Here is a 13,088-nt window from a genome sequence, read left to right on the forward strand (position 1 = left end):
ATTTTTTAGAGAGGGCTTAAAAATGGAAGAATGTATTTACTAGGTTTTGAGGAGGTGGAGAAAGGAAGAAGTGGTAAGGCTTGATGTTGAATCTAGAAAGTCATGTGTTGTTTCCACCCATTTTGATTTTGATCCTGTTAGTGCTTCAGAATTTCAGTGCTTACTGTGCTATGAATTTTTATCTGAGAAAAACATCAATAATACTTGTTTTATTTTTACAAGGCAGAAATGTATTTTCAGTCAGCTTGGATTTTGAGGGGGGAAAATGTAGCTCTGAAGTGTTGTGTTGCCTTTTAGTGGTGTTTTTTGGTGTTTTTTTTTCTTATGCTTTTTGATTTTGGCAGAAATCATGATATATTCGATTTATTTAGCCTAAAGATTAAACGATTATTGTTTGTAATCTGAAGATGCAGATGAGTTTCTGATGTGATGATTCATTATTTCTGAAGAATTAGGTTCTTGGATAGGTTACTGTAAGCTTTTGTTCCATGTTTTTCCGTTTCTCTGCAAGCAAGGAGTATAAGGACAGGTTAGAAAAAAAAAAGAATAATTATTGTGATTAGTCAACACATCTCATGTTTTGATTGCTGGGAGATACGTGATCAAATTATGCAGTTTCTCCTGTGGTGAGGTAAAAGCAGTTCATATCTGTGTGTCAAAATCCAGTTGATGAGAGTCAGATTTAAGAGTTTGGAGTGCTGGAGCTAATGCCAGCCAGACTGCCCCTTGGATTTAGTGTTTCCAGGGCAATCACCAGAGCAGACCGTTGGTTCTGGAGTTTCCGTGGCACAGGCTGGGGTGAGTAGAAGCAATGAGGCTGAGTAGCAATTCAGGGAACTAGATGGGGACTAATTGGTCGTGTAATTTGCCTTTTTTTTTTTTTCATTTCCATCCTGCTGTTGTATCGTTTGTCCTTTAAACTGTATCCTCCTTGGTATCAACAAAGTGCTAAATGCATTTCCTAAACTTTTCCATAGATGGCAGTGCAACTCCTATTGGGTGATCTTAGATTCAGAGTGTTTGGACTATCTTTGAAAAAAAGGCAGCTTTTGCACAGGGGGGTTTAACTGGGCTTCTGGAATGACAACCAGCATAGGAAGGCAGTGGAAGGAGCTTACTGGCCCCTCAAGCTTATTGCTCCATTTTTGCAGGAAGAAAAGCAGATAACTTTGCTATTCCCAGTACATCTTGGTTTTAAGGTCACTGGGGAAAGAAGAAAATAAATTTGGTCTCTTTTAGGGCAGTCCTTCTGTTCTTCACTGAGTGAACAGCTATGAAGAAAACTTGCAATCCAGTGTTAGAGGTTAAATAGTATCATCTAAATAGTATCTAAATAGTATCATAAGGTGATGCTGTGGGGACTTACAGCTTGGAGGGAAATGTGTGAATATTTTGTGAGGATGAAAACATTTTTATTATTTCTAATTATGTATCAGAAAATAACTCATTCCACTATCCCTGCTTTTGTTCCATTTTCAGTTTTGAGGGCAACAAGTGGATTGGTTAACTTTCTAACTGCTGGACTCCTTTCACGTTTCTAAGCATTGATTTTGTTGGTATTCTTTATACTCTTTTCATCAGCTGGTCTTTGCTGCTGAGCACCAAATCACTGATGCTATTCCTGCTCAGTTCTGTGTGAGAGGACTGATGATTAGCAGAGCAGTTGATGGCTCTGTAAATTAGCAACATAAACAATATTTGTCTGTATGTACTCTCACTCGTGTTTAGCTGTGCTGTTTGCTCCTGTCCTGTGTTTCAGCTACTGCTTGTAACACCCAGCTGCTTCACTGTTGTGTGGCAGAAAGCTGCTTAGCAATGTGAGCTTCATTTCACAGCCTCTGAATGGGTAGTTAGAACTGAAGCTTACATCATAATTAAAAGCAAAAAAGCCTTGAAACAAAATAAGGAGTTACATGGCAGAAAGGAAGGGGAAAAAACCAACGAAGCAACCAACCTTAATGGAGATTTACACATTTGCTGTGTCTCTAAGTTTGGATTTTGCTCATGATTGTAATGATTGCAAACAACAAAACTGCAGTTTACAGAGCCAAGCTGAAACCAGTGGTTGAGTTCTGTAGTTCCTATAGATGAGTTCTTTCATTGAAGGAGGGGACTGTTAGTATTTTGCTTGCCAGTGCCTATTCAGCAGCTGAGAGGGCTGGCAGTCCCTCAGTAAATGTCTGGTAGTTACACATCTGCAGGACTGTGTCTGATTTCTACTGTGATCTTGGAAATAGCTGCTTAGGACTGAAGTCATTTTACTTTGGAGTGCAGGAAACATAAACGTGTTTTTTCCTGTTTCTTGGAATGGGGACTTGTGCTGTAGTCTGATATATCAACCTTGCTGGACTGTTGTTTTCCTTAGTTTCTGGAAATACAGTTTACCATACATGTGAGCAATGTAGCCCAAAACATGCATCCTGACTGGAATCTCGTGGCTCCTTTGCTTAACCAGAATGAAATGCTCTCTTGTTGTAGTGAGGTTTGAGCTGTTGTGTTTGCTCCTGTCCATTGCATTAAGTAGACACATGAGAAACATAAGCTTTAATAAGTGTTTGCTCAGTGTAAGGCTTTGAATATTTTTGGAAAGTGCAAGTCCTTATTTACATTTAGAGTAGGATAGATAATAGAGCTGTTATTCTTCTGAAGTATGTGCTTGTTTTTAAACTATTCTAGTACTTAATAGTCTGCAGGAAGTAAAAATTTAAACTGAAAATATTTCACTTTAGTGCTTTCTTTAATATTCTCTAGAGAACAAGTTGTTCTGATATGATTTGGTTTTTCTTCTTTTCTCTTAAAGCAATTTCATTTGGGCAAATAGGTTTAGATAGGAAGCTTTTACGAGTGTTCCTTGTATTATCAGATCATATTAAGACCCTGTCTTATAAAAAGACAAAAGAGATGGAGTCCTCTGACCCCTTTTTACTGTAGGCTCCAGGAAAATCTGAATTTTTGTGCTGTGTTAGTTCTTCCTGAAATAAAAAAGCCAGTATTTTGTGTATATGCAGAGTGAGCATCAATGTAATTATAAGGACATAGGATTACTGAATAATAATTGAAATCTGGCTTGAAGAGACAGATGGGTTTTAACTGCTTTGCTGAGAATTTAATTGCTCTTGGGATGAAATGTGGATCTCGTTGGAATGAATCTGTTTTGACACGTGGCCAGACTTTTAGCTGGAGTATGAAATAGTTACATTTTTCTCTTCTTCTGGGCCATTTTTGAAGTCTTGTAAGTTTTGTTTTGTTATATTTTTCCGTTTTGTGATTAGAACTTGGGAAAGGGCAGTTCTTTTTAGATGGGTCAAAGTGCTTTCTGGTTCCTGAAGCACTGGTACTCACAGTGAAATGTGCTCTACTTCCTAGAGAAAGAGAAAATGAATTGCTAAGATAGAATTGTTTAGTTCAGTCACTATTTCTTTCTGTAATTAAGTTATTTACAAGTAATTTAGTGTTAATTACCTTAATTTTCTTTAATAATTCACTTCTCAAAATGGCTTTATAGTAAGCTTTAAATTGCTGGTTTGATTTCTCAAATGAGTAATTTATTACCTGAATTCAGACTTGTAGCATTTGTAGTTCTAGTACATTTATTTTCTTAGAGTGAAGTGTTCTAGGTATTGTCTTCTACCCATCTTCCTTCCTTTAGTTGAACTTTCTCTTCAGGAGGTTAGTGCCAAAGCCTTTAGTTCTTGTTCTGTGAGAAGCCAGGCTTTTAAAATTCTGGGCTGTTGGGTTGCAGCTGTAATAAAAATAAAAGTGCAAGTAAGCTTAACATAATGTAAAAGTGTGGAATAAAGCAGCTATCCAGATCCATAAGGACTGTTTTTAAAGTATTATTTGGGAGGTTTTTATCAGTTGTGATCCCTTAGAGATTACCACCTGAGATAAGATATCCCTTGCCCCGTGATTTTTTTCGTGGAACTGTGTAATAATATGATAGAAGTGCTGAAATTAATTTGGAAATGGTACAATTCCAGTTGCAAATAGGGTAAACACTGAGCCTCCGTTCTGTGCTAGCAGCACTATATAACAGCCATTAGAAGCATTTTCAGCACAATTGTTTTCTGAATTAGAAATAATGTTTACAGAGTTGAACACAATCTAAGTGGTATACTGAAAATGAGTTGCACTGTTAGGAAATTTTTCAGAAGAAGCAGTGGCTGATTTATTGGGGCATTCAGTGGAGTATTCAGAAGATCTTGTGCTTCATTTTCATTCATTAACAGGGTGTAGTGAAACTATGTATCTTTTCTCTACACAGACTTTTCTTTTTTTGCTATAACTTTCTGAAAGAGCAGTTGTGAAATGAATCCTTTGGGTGCAAACTAGTTCCAAGAAGCACACATAAAAAGCACTTTTCATCAATGAGGTAGTTAAAATTTGATTCTTTTTTCTGCTTTTCATCTTGCAAGGAGCAATAAAGATCTTTCTCAAAGCTGAGAACAGCAAAAAATGTCTTTTTATAATGACAGTCTGCTGAGATGCACAGTGTTAACTAATTGCATTTCCTCCTTTCTTAGAATACATGTTTTTGGCTGGCAAAAGGTTAATGCAGAGAATTAATTGCAAGTTGTGCTCCCATGATGCTTCCTAAAAGTAATTTGTGCACTGCAGTTGGGCACTTCCTTAAGAAGGGTCTGAATTTGTTCTGTGACTGAAAGCAAAGGATAGTTTCACCTCAGTCAGTGCCATTTTGACTAAAATTCATTATGACACTAATAAATACACAGTTCTAATTTTGTTTGTTGTTAGTTTAATTTTTTTTTTTTGATAGTGATTTTGATACAGTGACAACTGATGACACTACTTGATGTTCAGCATGTTAGTGAGGGTGTGAAGTTGAAAGGAAGGATAAGGCATTGTTCTTGTGGTATAACTATTTAGTTAAGTATAATTGTTCTAGTTTTGGGGAATCTTGTACCTATACTGGGCTAATTTGGATTTTGCAGTACCTGTTGCCTTTTTGGCACCTGAAGATGCTGCCTAACAAGTTTGTAAGACCTCAGAGGTTTTAGTCTTTATTGCTGCTGCCAAGTTTATCTGGTCACTGTTGTAACAGAACTGGTCCACAGAGGAGGAAACTGGGCAATCTCTCCCTGTAGGTGAGTGAATGGATACCAGGATTCATTAGTGTGTCAGATAATGGGACTGACTGTGAGAATGTAGTGCCAGTGCAGGGGGAGGTAATTTTATCTGCCTGTTACTCAGAAAGCATTCAAGCAAACCAATGGTAAAGGCACTTCAGAAATCAGGAGGTGTGTATGGGCAGTAAGGGGAAGTCTCGGTGGCAGGAATGTCTGATGGGGTGTGGAGACACTGCAGTGTACAAAGTATCTGTGGACCTGCCAGGCAGTGACTAAGAGCAAACCCAGAGGGTGTCAGATGCTTTGCATTTGTGTTGTACCTCCTTCAGCATTTCCCTCTGTGCCCAACAAACTGGAGAACATGTTTTCTGATAGAGCTGTATAGCACACAGCATCAGTAATGTGGAAGGGCAGTGTGGAGGTGGTTCTGTCCCCTAGGACAGATTGAATAATTCACTGGTCCTTCACATTCCTTTACCCAAAAGCCTGGCTTTTGGGTTAGGCCAATATTTTTCTTGGCAAGAGATATCAAAGTAGCACAGCAAGTCTTCAGTGAGATTTTAGCTTTTACTGATGCATTCTAGAAAATGACAAGCACCATGTCTGAATTTTTACTTCTGATACAGAAGGATTCCTTGGAAATACATAATCTGGTAAGCTGCCGTTTCTGTTTAGGTTATCCACATGAAAAAGCTTTCTCTTACTCAGTTTTCTAAAATTTATAAAGTGGTCAAACTTCCTGCTCAGATATATAGGGATTCTGGGATTGGAATCTAATACAGGTGTCAGCCTTAAAGGTGTTTTTCATTCCCATGCAGCTTACCAGCAGCTGCTCTTGTTGGTAACCTCTGTTTAAGCTCATAACTTCATGTCCAAGTTCCACAACTCTTTGTCCCAGCAGCTCAATGCCATGTTCCCAAATCTGACAAAAATTATTCTTACTTAAATTGTATTGTTCTAACTTCATAGTTTTCATTAGGTCAATGTAATTGTTTTCATTTTTCCAGTATTACAAGTATAGAAATCTTGTGGCATTTTTTTTTCATATTTTCGCTTTCTAAGAATCTTTGGCATGCCTAAAAATTTCTATTTGGAAGACCACTGGAGTGCTCCTTTCTGACTTCAAAGCCTCAAAAATCAATATCAACTTTTTGCATTTAGTCTTCATTATGAACAGATAATATTTGTGAGCTTACTGAATTAATGGGAGAGCATCTTTTGATTAACATGTCCACAGTTAAGCTTTTAGTAGAAAACTGCAACTGCTACGGAAAACTCAGTCTGTATTGTTTGTCAGTACAGAGCTGAGAGTATGAACTGGTTTCAGATGTGTTAGCAGGGCTCCTGAGCCATCCCTTCAGCTCAGTTTGCTGGCAGGCACTCTTCTGCTCATGGCAGAGAAAGGAAATGTCATGAAAACAGAGACTATGATTTCAGAGGCACTACCTTCAGAGTGAAAACGGCCACCATCTACCCTCCCACCTCTGCTCTGGTCTTCAATTTCGGAGTTTAACAGCAAGGGGAGGTAGTGAGACACCAAACTGCTTAATGAGATGGCTCTTCTGTCTGTGTCTTGTGTGCTGTAGGTGTCCCTGCTGTCAAACATGATTAGGAGGTTATATGACTGAATTATAGTGTGCAAACCTCTTGTGATGTTGGTTTGAGATGTCAGATTTCAGATGTTTGTGAACAACCTTTTATGGCAAATGACCTTTTTCCCTTTGGGCTGAGGAGGCCTTGGAGAGCTGCTTGATTCAGAACTGACATACTTCTGAATGTTCTTTGGACTGGTAAAACTGAGTAAGGCAGCTTCACTTATACTCCTGTGTTTTGTTTGTGATAGCTGTTAATGACACTTTTGGATTTGTATGCTGGAGAGAGGGAGAAAGCAACAGCTGATGTGAAATATCAGAATAAGTACTGGTAGAAGTTAGCAATGGTTTTACTTCATAAGCTTGTAAGGAACATTTCCTGTACGAGTTGGTAACTGCATATCCACTGTTGTGTTTTAATGGGAGTCTGTGCTATTCTTTCCAATTTTTTTATTTATTCCACCAAGTAGCATAATTTTACAATGGCAGAAAGACTTCAGATTTATTCTACTGTACTTCATCAAACTGTATTGCTGATTTTTTTTGAAGTCTCACATGTTGTTTTCCTTACTCCTAGGAACTCTTCAAAACACTGAGCAGGTGCTCAGATTACAGTATTCTTCAAGTTGGAGTGTTTTTCAAAGTTATCTATCTAGTATAAACAAGAAAGCATTTTTAAAAGATATGTAAAACAAACTGAGACATATATCTAACCCATTTAAATGGTTTTCTGAACATTTTAGAGATAACTTGATTAAAAACACCTGGGCTGACACACAGTTTCCTTTTATTCTTCCTGTTTATCTCAAATGATGTTCTGATAAGTTATTGGAACATTGCTGTTGAATCTTTCTGTATTATTTTCTCTTGTGAGGCATCAAAAATTTAGGGGAGAGGCATTGTCTTGTACACGTTGGGGTGAATTGTTTTTGCAGTGCACACAGCTTTGGTCCCTCTGAATGAAGTGTGTGCACCCAATTTCAGTCTTAGTACCCCCCCAGTTCTAAACACGGGGTTTTCTTGTTTTTTGAAGAACACTTGACGTTGCATTCAGGCCATGTTGATACCAACTGAAGTCTGATATCACCTTATAACTCTTAATTGTCATCCTTCTTGAAACTAGAAAGTCAGCAAAGCACCACTTTCCCCCATGTGAGGTGGATCTGAGTAAAGAGCATTTTGGTGTTTTTGTGTCCTTGGCTCACACTGTTGAAATGTATCAGGGTAAGTGTGGTGAGAATACACTTTTGCAGCAGGATGATTCCTGAGTTGTTAACAGTTCATTCAGAGATGGGTCAAAATAGAATCGTTCCAAGGTAGTTAGGAGGTATTTGAGGATTGTTTTGGTTTTAAATAGAAACAAGTATATTAAGCCGACTGTGTAAGAATAGAACACATTAATGCTGTGTAAGGTGGTGTGTTCAGGTTAGTCCAGAAGTCTCTCAAGGGTGGAGTTAAAGCTTACTGCACAAGGAAACTTAACTGAGGTCCTGGTAGCAGCTTGTGCCCCAAATCCTCTGAATTTTGAGGTTATTGTTTTGTTCCTTTCTCAGCTGGGAATTATTTGAAGCCTCCCTATTTTCCTCTAAGCCAAACCTCGCTCTTCTGATCCAAATGCAAGTCAGCGGAGTGAGAATCATTCACAATTAACTCTGCCAGTTAAGAGTAGCTATAGCAATTACATACTGCTTTATAGTGTAAAAAACCCTCCATTGTTGGTTGGGTAAACTGTAAAAGCAATGCTGAACTTCTGGTATTGTTAGTTTTTGTGCAAACAGACTGGAAGCAGTGAGTAGGAGGGACTGCTTTTCCTCTGCCTCTGCTGCTCCTCACTGCTCATGGCTTTCTATTATCATGTTTAATAGTGAACAGGAAATTCACTGCTTAAAAGCATCTGCCTGTTTAAAAAAAAATTAGAAAATCTTAATTTTTGCTGTAGTTCTGCAGAAAGATGGTTAAAGTGCTGTCTCCTGTTCAGTTTTCCTTGTGGGCTCATTACTGGAGGCTAGATGGCAGTCAAGGAATGCTGCTTGTGGTGGAGCTTGGGCTGTGTGTTTGAAAGTGCTCTTGTTTATGAATTAGTGAAGTCTCAAGAGAATAGCTAATATTTCTGTTTTCTTCTTTCTCTTCCTTCATCGTGCTTTTGAATTTCAGATTCCTTACGCAGTCTGACATCTGATTTTATAATTTAAAAAAAATAAAATTATAAGAGCAGCAAGCATAACAGCTTAAGATACAGTGGGTAATAACTTTGGCTGATAATTAATTCCTGTATATTTACAGTAAACCTAGGTGGAACATACAATGCCTCTATAAAAATGTTTTCAGGAATAGTAAATATTTATTTAAAACCGTTGAATTTAACAGTTGAACATGAACTTTGTTCTGAGAATCCAAAACATTTTATGTTAGATGGTTGCTGTGACAACAAATGTGTTACAGAGCATGGACAAAATTACAAAATACTTGTTTGGATGTTTTGCTTCACTGTCTTTAATGTGACTTGTAATGTAAAGCATTTAAAATAACTTCTTATCCTAGTTTTGGTATCCTGCAGAGTTCTGTCCTGTCTCCTCTGGGTGTTTTTCTCTTTTTTTCTCTTTGTCTCTATCGGGGGTGTTGTCAAATGCTGAAAATAGCATTGAAAAAGACCCTGAAGGTCTCCTTCTTCTCTTCTGTCAGCCTTGAATTGTGTTTGACTTTGGCAGTTATCCTTTAGCTGCCCTGCAGATGACTTATCTACCCAGTCTGTTTAGGGTTTGTTTTTAAAAGCTACTTCTGTTTTTCATTCTTCAGGAACCTGAAATGATGCTTTGTTGGTTTCTGTGCTACTCTCAAATGCTTCACTTCTCTTGAGTTTTTTGGCCAGATTCTTCTGTTATTCTCTCCTTTTACTCATGTTTATCTTCTGCTGTGGACATTTTCATCATCATTGGAAGCAACACTTAAGTCAGTAAATCAGTAACAAAACTAATTAGTTATTTTCCTTTAACTGCTTATTTCTTAAAGGTAGAACAAACAAATGAGGTCTGAGCTCATGAATTGTGGAAACAGGTAAAAATACTGTTCCTAACATTCACCACCAGTTTGTGACTACCTCAAAGCAATTGCTTTTCAAGCAAAATATCATAACTTGGCATTGGAGCTCAGTTGGAGCTCAGGCTCTTCTCAGTTCTGTGAACACTCTCTGAAATTATTTGAGGGCTGTTTATCTGGAACTGCTTTGTATTTTTGCACTAGCCCAAATTCCTGACTTCTTCCTTTTTTTCCTTAATTCCAGTGTAATATACATTGTGTTGTAAACTTTCACTGGTCCACGTTTTCTATGTTTAATAGGGAGAAAATGTAAATATATCTCTTTCTCTTCTAACTTGGGCATTTTATGCTTTATTTTTGGCTGCGTTATAACCTCACAATACTTAGCTTGAGAAATAGGAAAGCTGAGAATCAGGCCTCTTGCCTAGGCTGCTAAGCTAAATGGAACTCAAATTGGTGGACTGAAAAACACTGCTCTTCAGTGGAAGAAAAAGCTTATGATGCATGTTGCATGAGGAATTTTTAGAAACTGAGCTTTATGAGAAGAATATTTTGCTATTCCAGTTTATTGTGGTTGACATTGTTTTACATTGAATTTAAAGTTGTTCAGCTTCAGCAAAAGTACCTGCTCTACAGTACCCCAGTCTTCAAAACATTGGTCTTAACTTATTATTGATATGTCTCTTGAGGAAGAGGTGCTGAACTCCACACATCCAACAAATTGGGCTAAAACCCTGAGCAGCTGTTGGGTGCTTGTTGAGCCTGTGCTAAGACATAGCACCTGAGGACAATCACTGTGGAAAGAATTTGCAGAGCATGGAAGTAAACTTGCTGGATGTGGTGTAATTACACACCTGGTGTGCCTTATTCTCACCTCTTTTAGTCTTTTGCCTTCTCTTTATTCAATATGAGGGTTTCCTGCTGTTGGGGTTCTTGGGTTACTCAGTTCTTATACCAGTACTGACAGATCTGTGTTTCACCTAAACCTTTCCCTGTTCTATTACAGGAAGCAAGCAAAGCACTACTGCCTGTGGACAGTGGAAAAGCTTTGTGGAGAGAGAGGTCAAGGGGACAGCATTGTAGTTTGATTTGGGATTTTGCAGTCCCAAACTTAATCTCTGACTAGGTTGTACCATCTTGAAAATCTAATGCTAAATCAGCCTTGTGAAAAACACACCCCTTTCAATATGCATCATTCTTTTCAACTATAGAAATAAAATGGAATTCTCCTTTTTCTGTAACTTGTAATAATTGCTGAAACATATTATTCTGTAGGGTTGGAGTTGATGCACTTTTAAAAAAATTTTTTATTTCCTGTTCTGTTTGAGCTCATTGCCCAAAATCACTTGATGATGCCAATTGCTGTTAAGCACATATTATTAACTGTGTTAGTGCCAAGTAGTTAACTGCAGTTCCTTTTGCAGTAGAAAGAATAACAGTGGAAGACTTTAAATATAGGGGGGTTTATGTACTAATGTGCTGATGAAACCTCCTCTTTATCTTATGGCTATTTCAAGATGACATCTACTTGGATATTATGTTTCCCAAGTCACCAGCACTGGGAAATGCTCCAAGTGCTTTCACACATGGTGCAGTGATTACAAAGACTTGGTATTCGCAGTTGTGTTTTCCAGCATGGAGTTTCCTTTCCCGGAGTTTCCTCGGTGTGGGGAGGAATGTATAATTACAGAAGCATAATGAAATGTGCTGTTGACAGAAAAGTATGCTTGGAATCTCAAGTGCTGTCCTTCTCTGACACCATTAAAGTTCCAGAGTTCTGATACAAAGATAGTAAAGTGACTTATCCAGGTTTACTGGTTAGCACTCTGACATACTATGTTTTTATACTGTGCATTTTTCAATGCGATGGCAAAAGTTTTCTACTTTATGTGTTTGTGGCCACAGTTTCCACTTTATTTGTCATGCTCATTAAAGTTCCTGCAGTAGAGGAAAATAATGCTTGTTCATACTAATTTTGAAGATCAAAGCATGGCATAGAAACAATTTATCAACTAACAAACCAAAGCTGCCTCTCAAACACACAGAATTGTTTAAAAAATATGGGTTAGTTAAAAATCTGTTAGTTCCGGGAAAAAACATAAATAAATGGAAAAAAAAAAAGAAGTAAATTTCTACAGGCAGTTTGTTCTCTCAAATATTAAACCCATGTTTCATTTAAATGGATTCAATTTCTTTGTGAAGCTTGTCCATAGTTGGATTTATTATGATTCACAATTCCTTGATATGTAGGTTTCCTGTTTTTTCCAGTAGATACACAGAATACTATGTGTAAACAAAACAATGCCAGTAGGACTTTGAAATATAACAAAAACAGATGGTTCTGTCTCAAGTGTTCCATCTTTCCTTTATATTGCTCATGTTTTCCAAAGTGCATATCAACTATTTTAATCTCACGCTCTCCCTCCTAAGTCAATAAATTACTTGCCCTGCAGAAATGCAAAATGTTTAATGTTCTATATCACAAAAACCTCCAAAATCTTAAAATATACTTAGCTCTTGTCACCATTTCTAATAAAATACAGTAGTCCTTTGTGAGCACTGTAGGAAGGCTGCTGAAGAAAAGCTGGAACAGCAGTTCAGACAAATGCCTGTTAATATTGTTCCTTTACATCTTCCATACATCTGTGATAAAGTAAATATCATAAATGATAGCCAGCAAAGGGATAACTTTCCAAGGGAATATTGTTTTGTAGTGTGCTCATAGTCTGTGTTCTATTAAGTATTTAATGATCATGTTTTGATAAATAATTATAAAGCACTTTTTTCACTTGATATTTGGTAAATTTTTCAATATTGGTCCTCTGAATCACCTTTAGGGGTAGCAGATAAACCCAAGAAAAATCTGCATTTCTGCTATTAGAAAAAAGGCAGATGTCAAGTGCCCAAGTCTGACCTTGGGCTTTAAAGCTATGGCTTTACTTGTGAGATCAAGAGTTAGAGCTCTATATCCATTAGCAGTTTCCTCAGACCTACTTTGTGTTATAATCATTTGGTATTAGTAAGTTTAGTTTTCTTTGAATAATGAAGTAAAACACTGTCTGGGTTCTCTGGTCAGGTGCTGCACTTCATTTGCTGCTGTGCCTTTTCAGCTGTGTGGTGCTGGCAGTGTCTGACTGTGCCATGAGCTGGGGTTCTACGACCTTGATCTTGAGTTTTTCCTGCTCTTGCTGTTCTTAAAGGAAGAGGGGTTAGTCTGTCTTTTTAACACAGACTAGACTTGCCCACACTACAGTCCTTATTCTTTAATATACCTGCCTGACTATATTGAATATGTGTAATTCCATTTAGAACTAACTCTATATTGCATTTTTTTTGTGCTGTTAGCACACCCATGCAATATGACTGTTAGCCC

The 13,088-nt window shown here is 37.5% G+C and overlaps 1 protein-coding gene across 9 annotated transcripts in view; it reads left to right on the forward strand.

Moving 5' to 3' along the window:
- The window catches only part of CCSER2 (coiled-coil serine rich protein 2), a 65,979-nt gene that overhangs the window by 16,887 nt on the left and 36,004 nt on the right, over nucleotides 1–13,088 (forward strand). The window lies entirely within an intron of this gene.

The sequence above is a fragment of the Pseudopipra pipra genome, chromosome 8, assembly GCF_036250125.1.
Source record: "Pseudopipra pipra isolate bDixPip1 chromosome 8, bDixPip1.hap1, whole genome shotgun sequence".
Taxonomy (NCBI): Eukaryota; Metazoa; Chordata; class Aves; order Passeriformes; family Pipridae; genus Pseudopipra; species Pseudopipra pipra.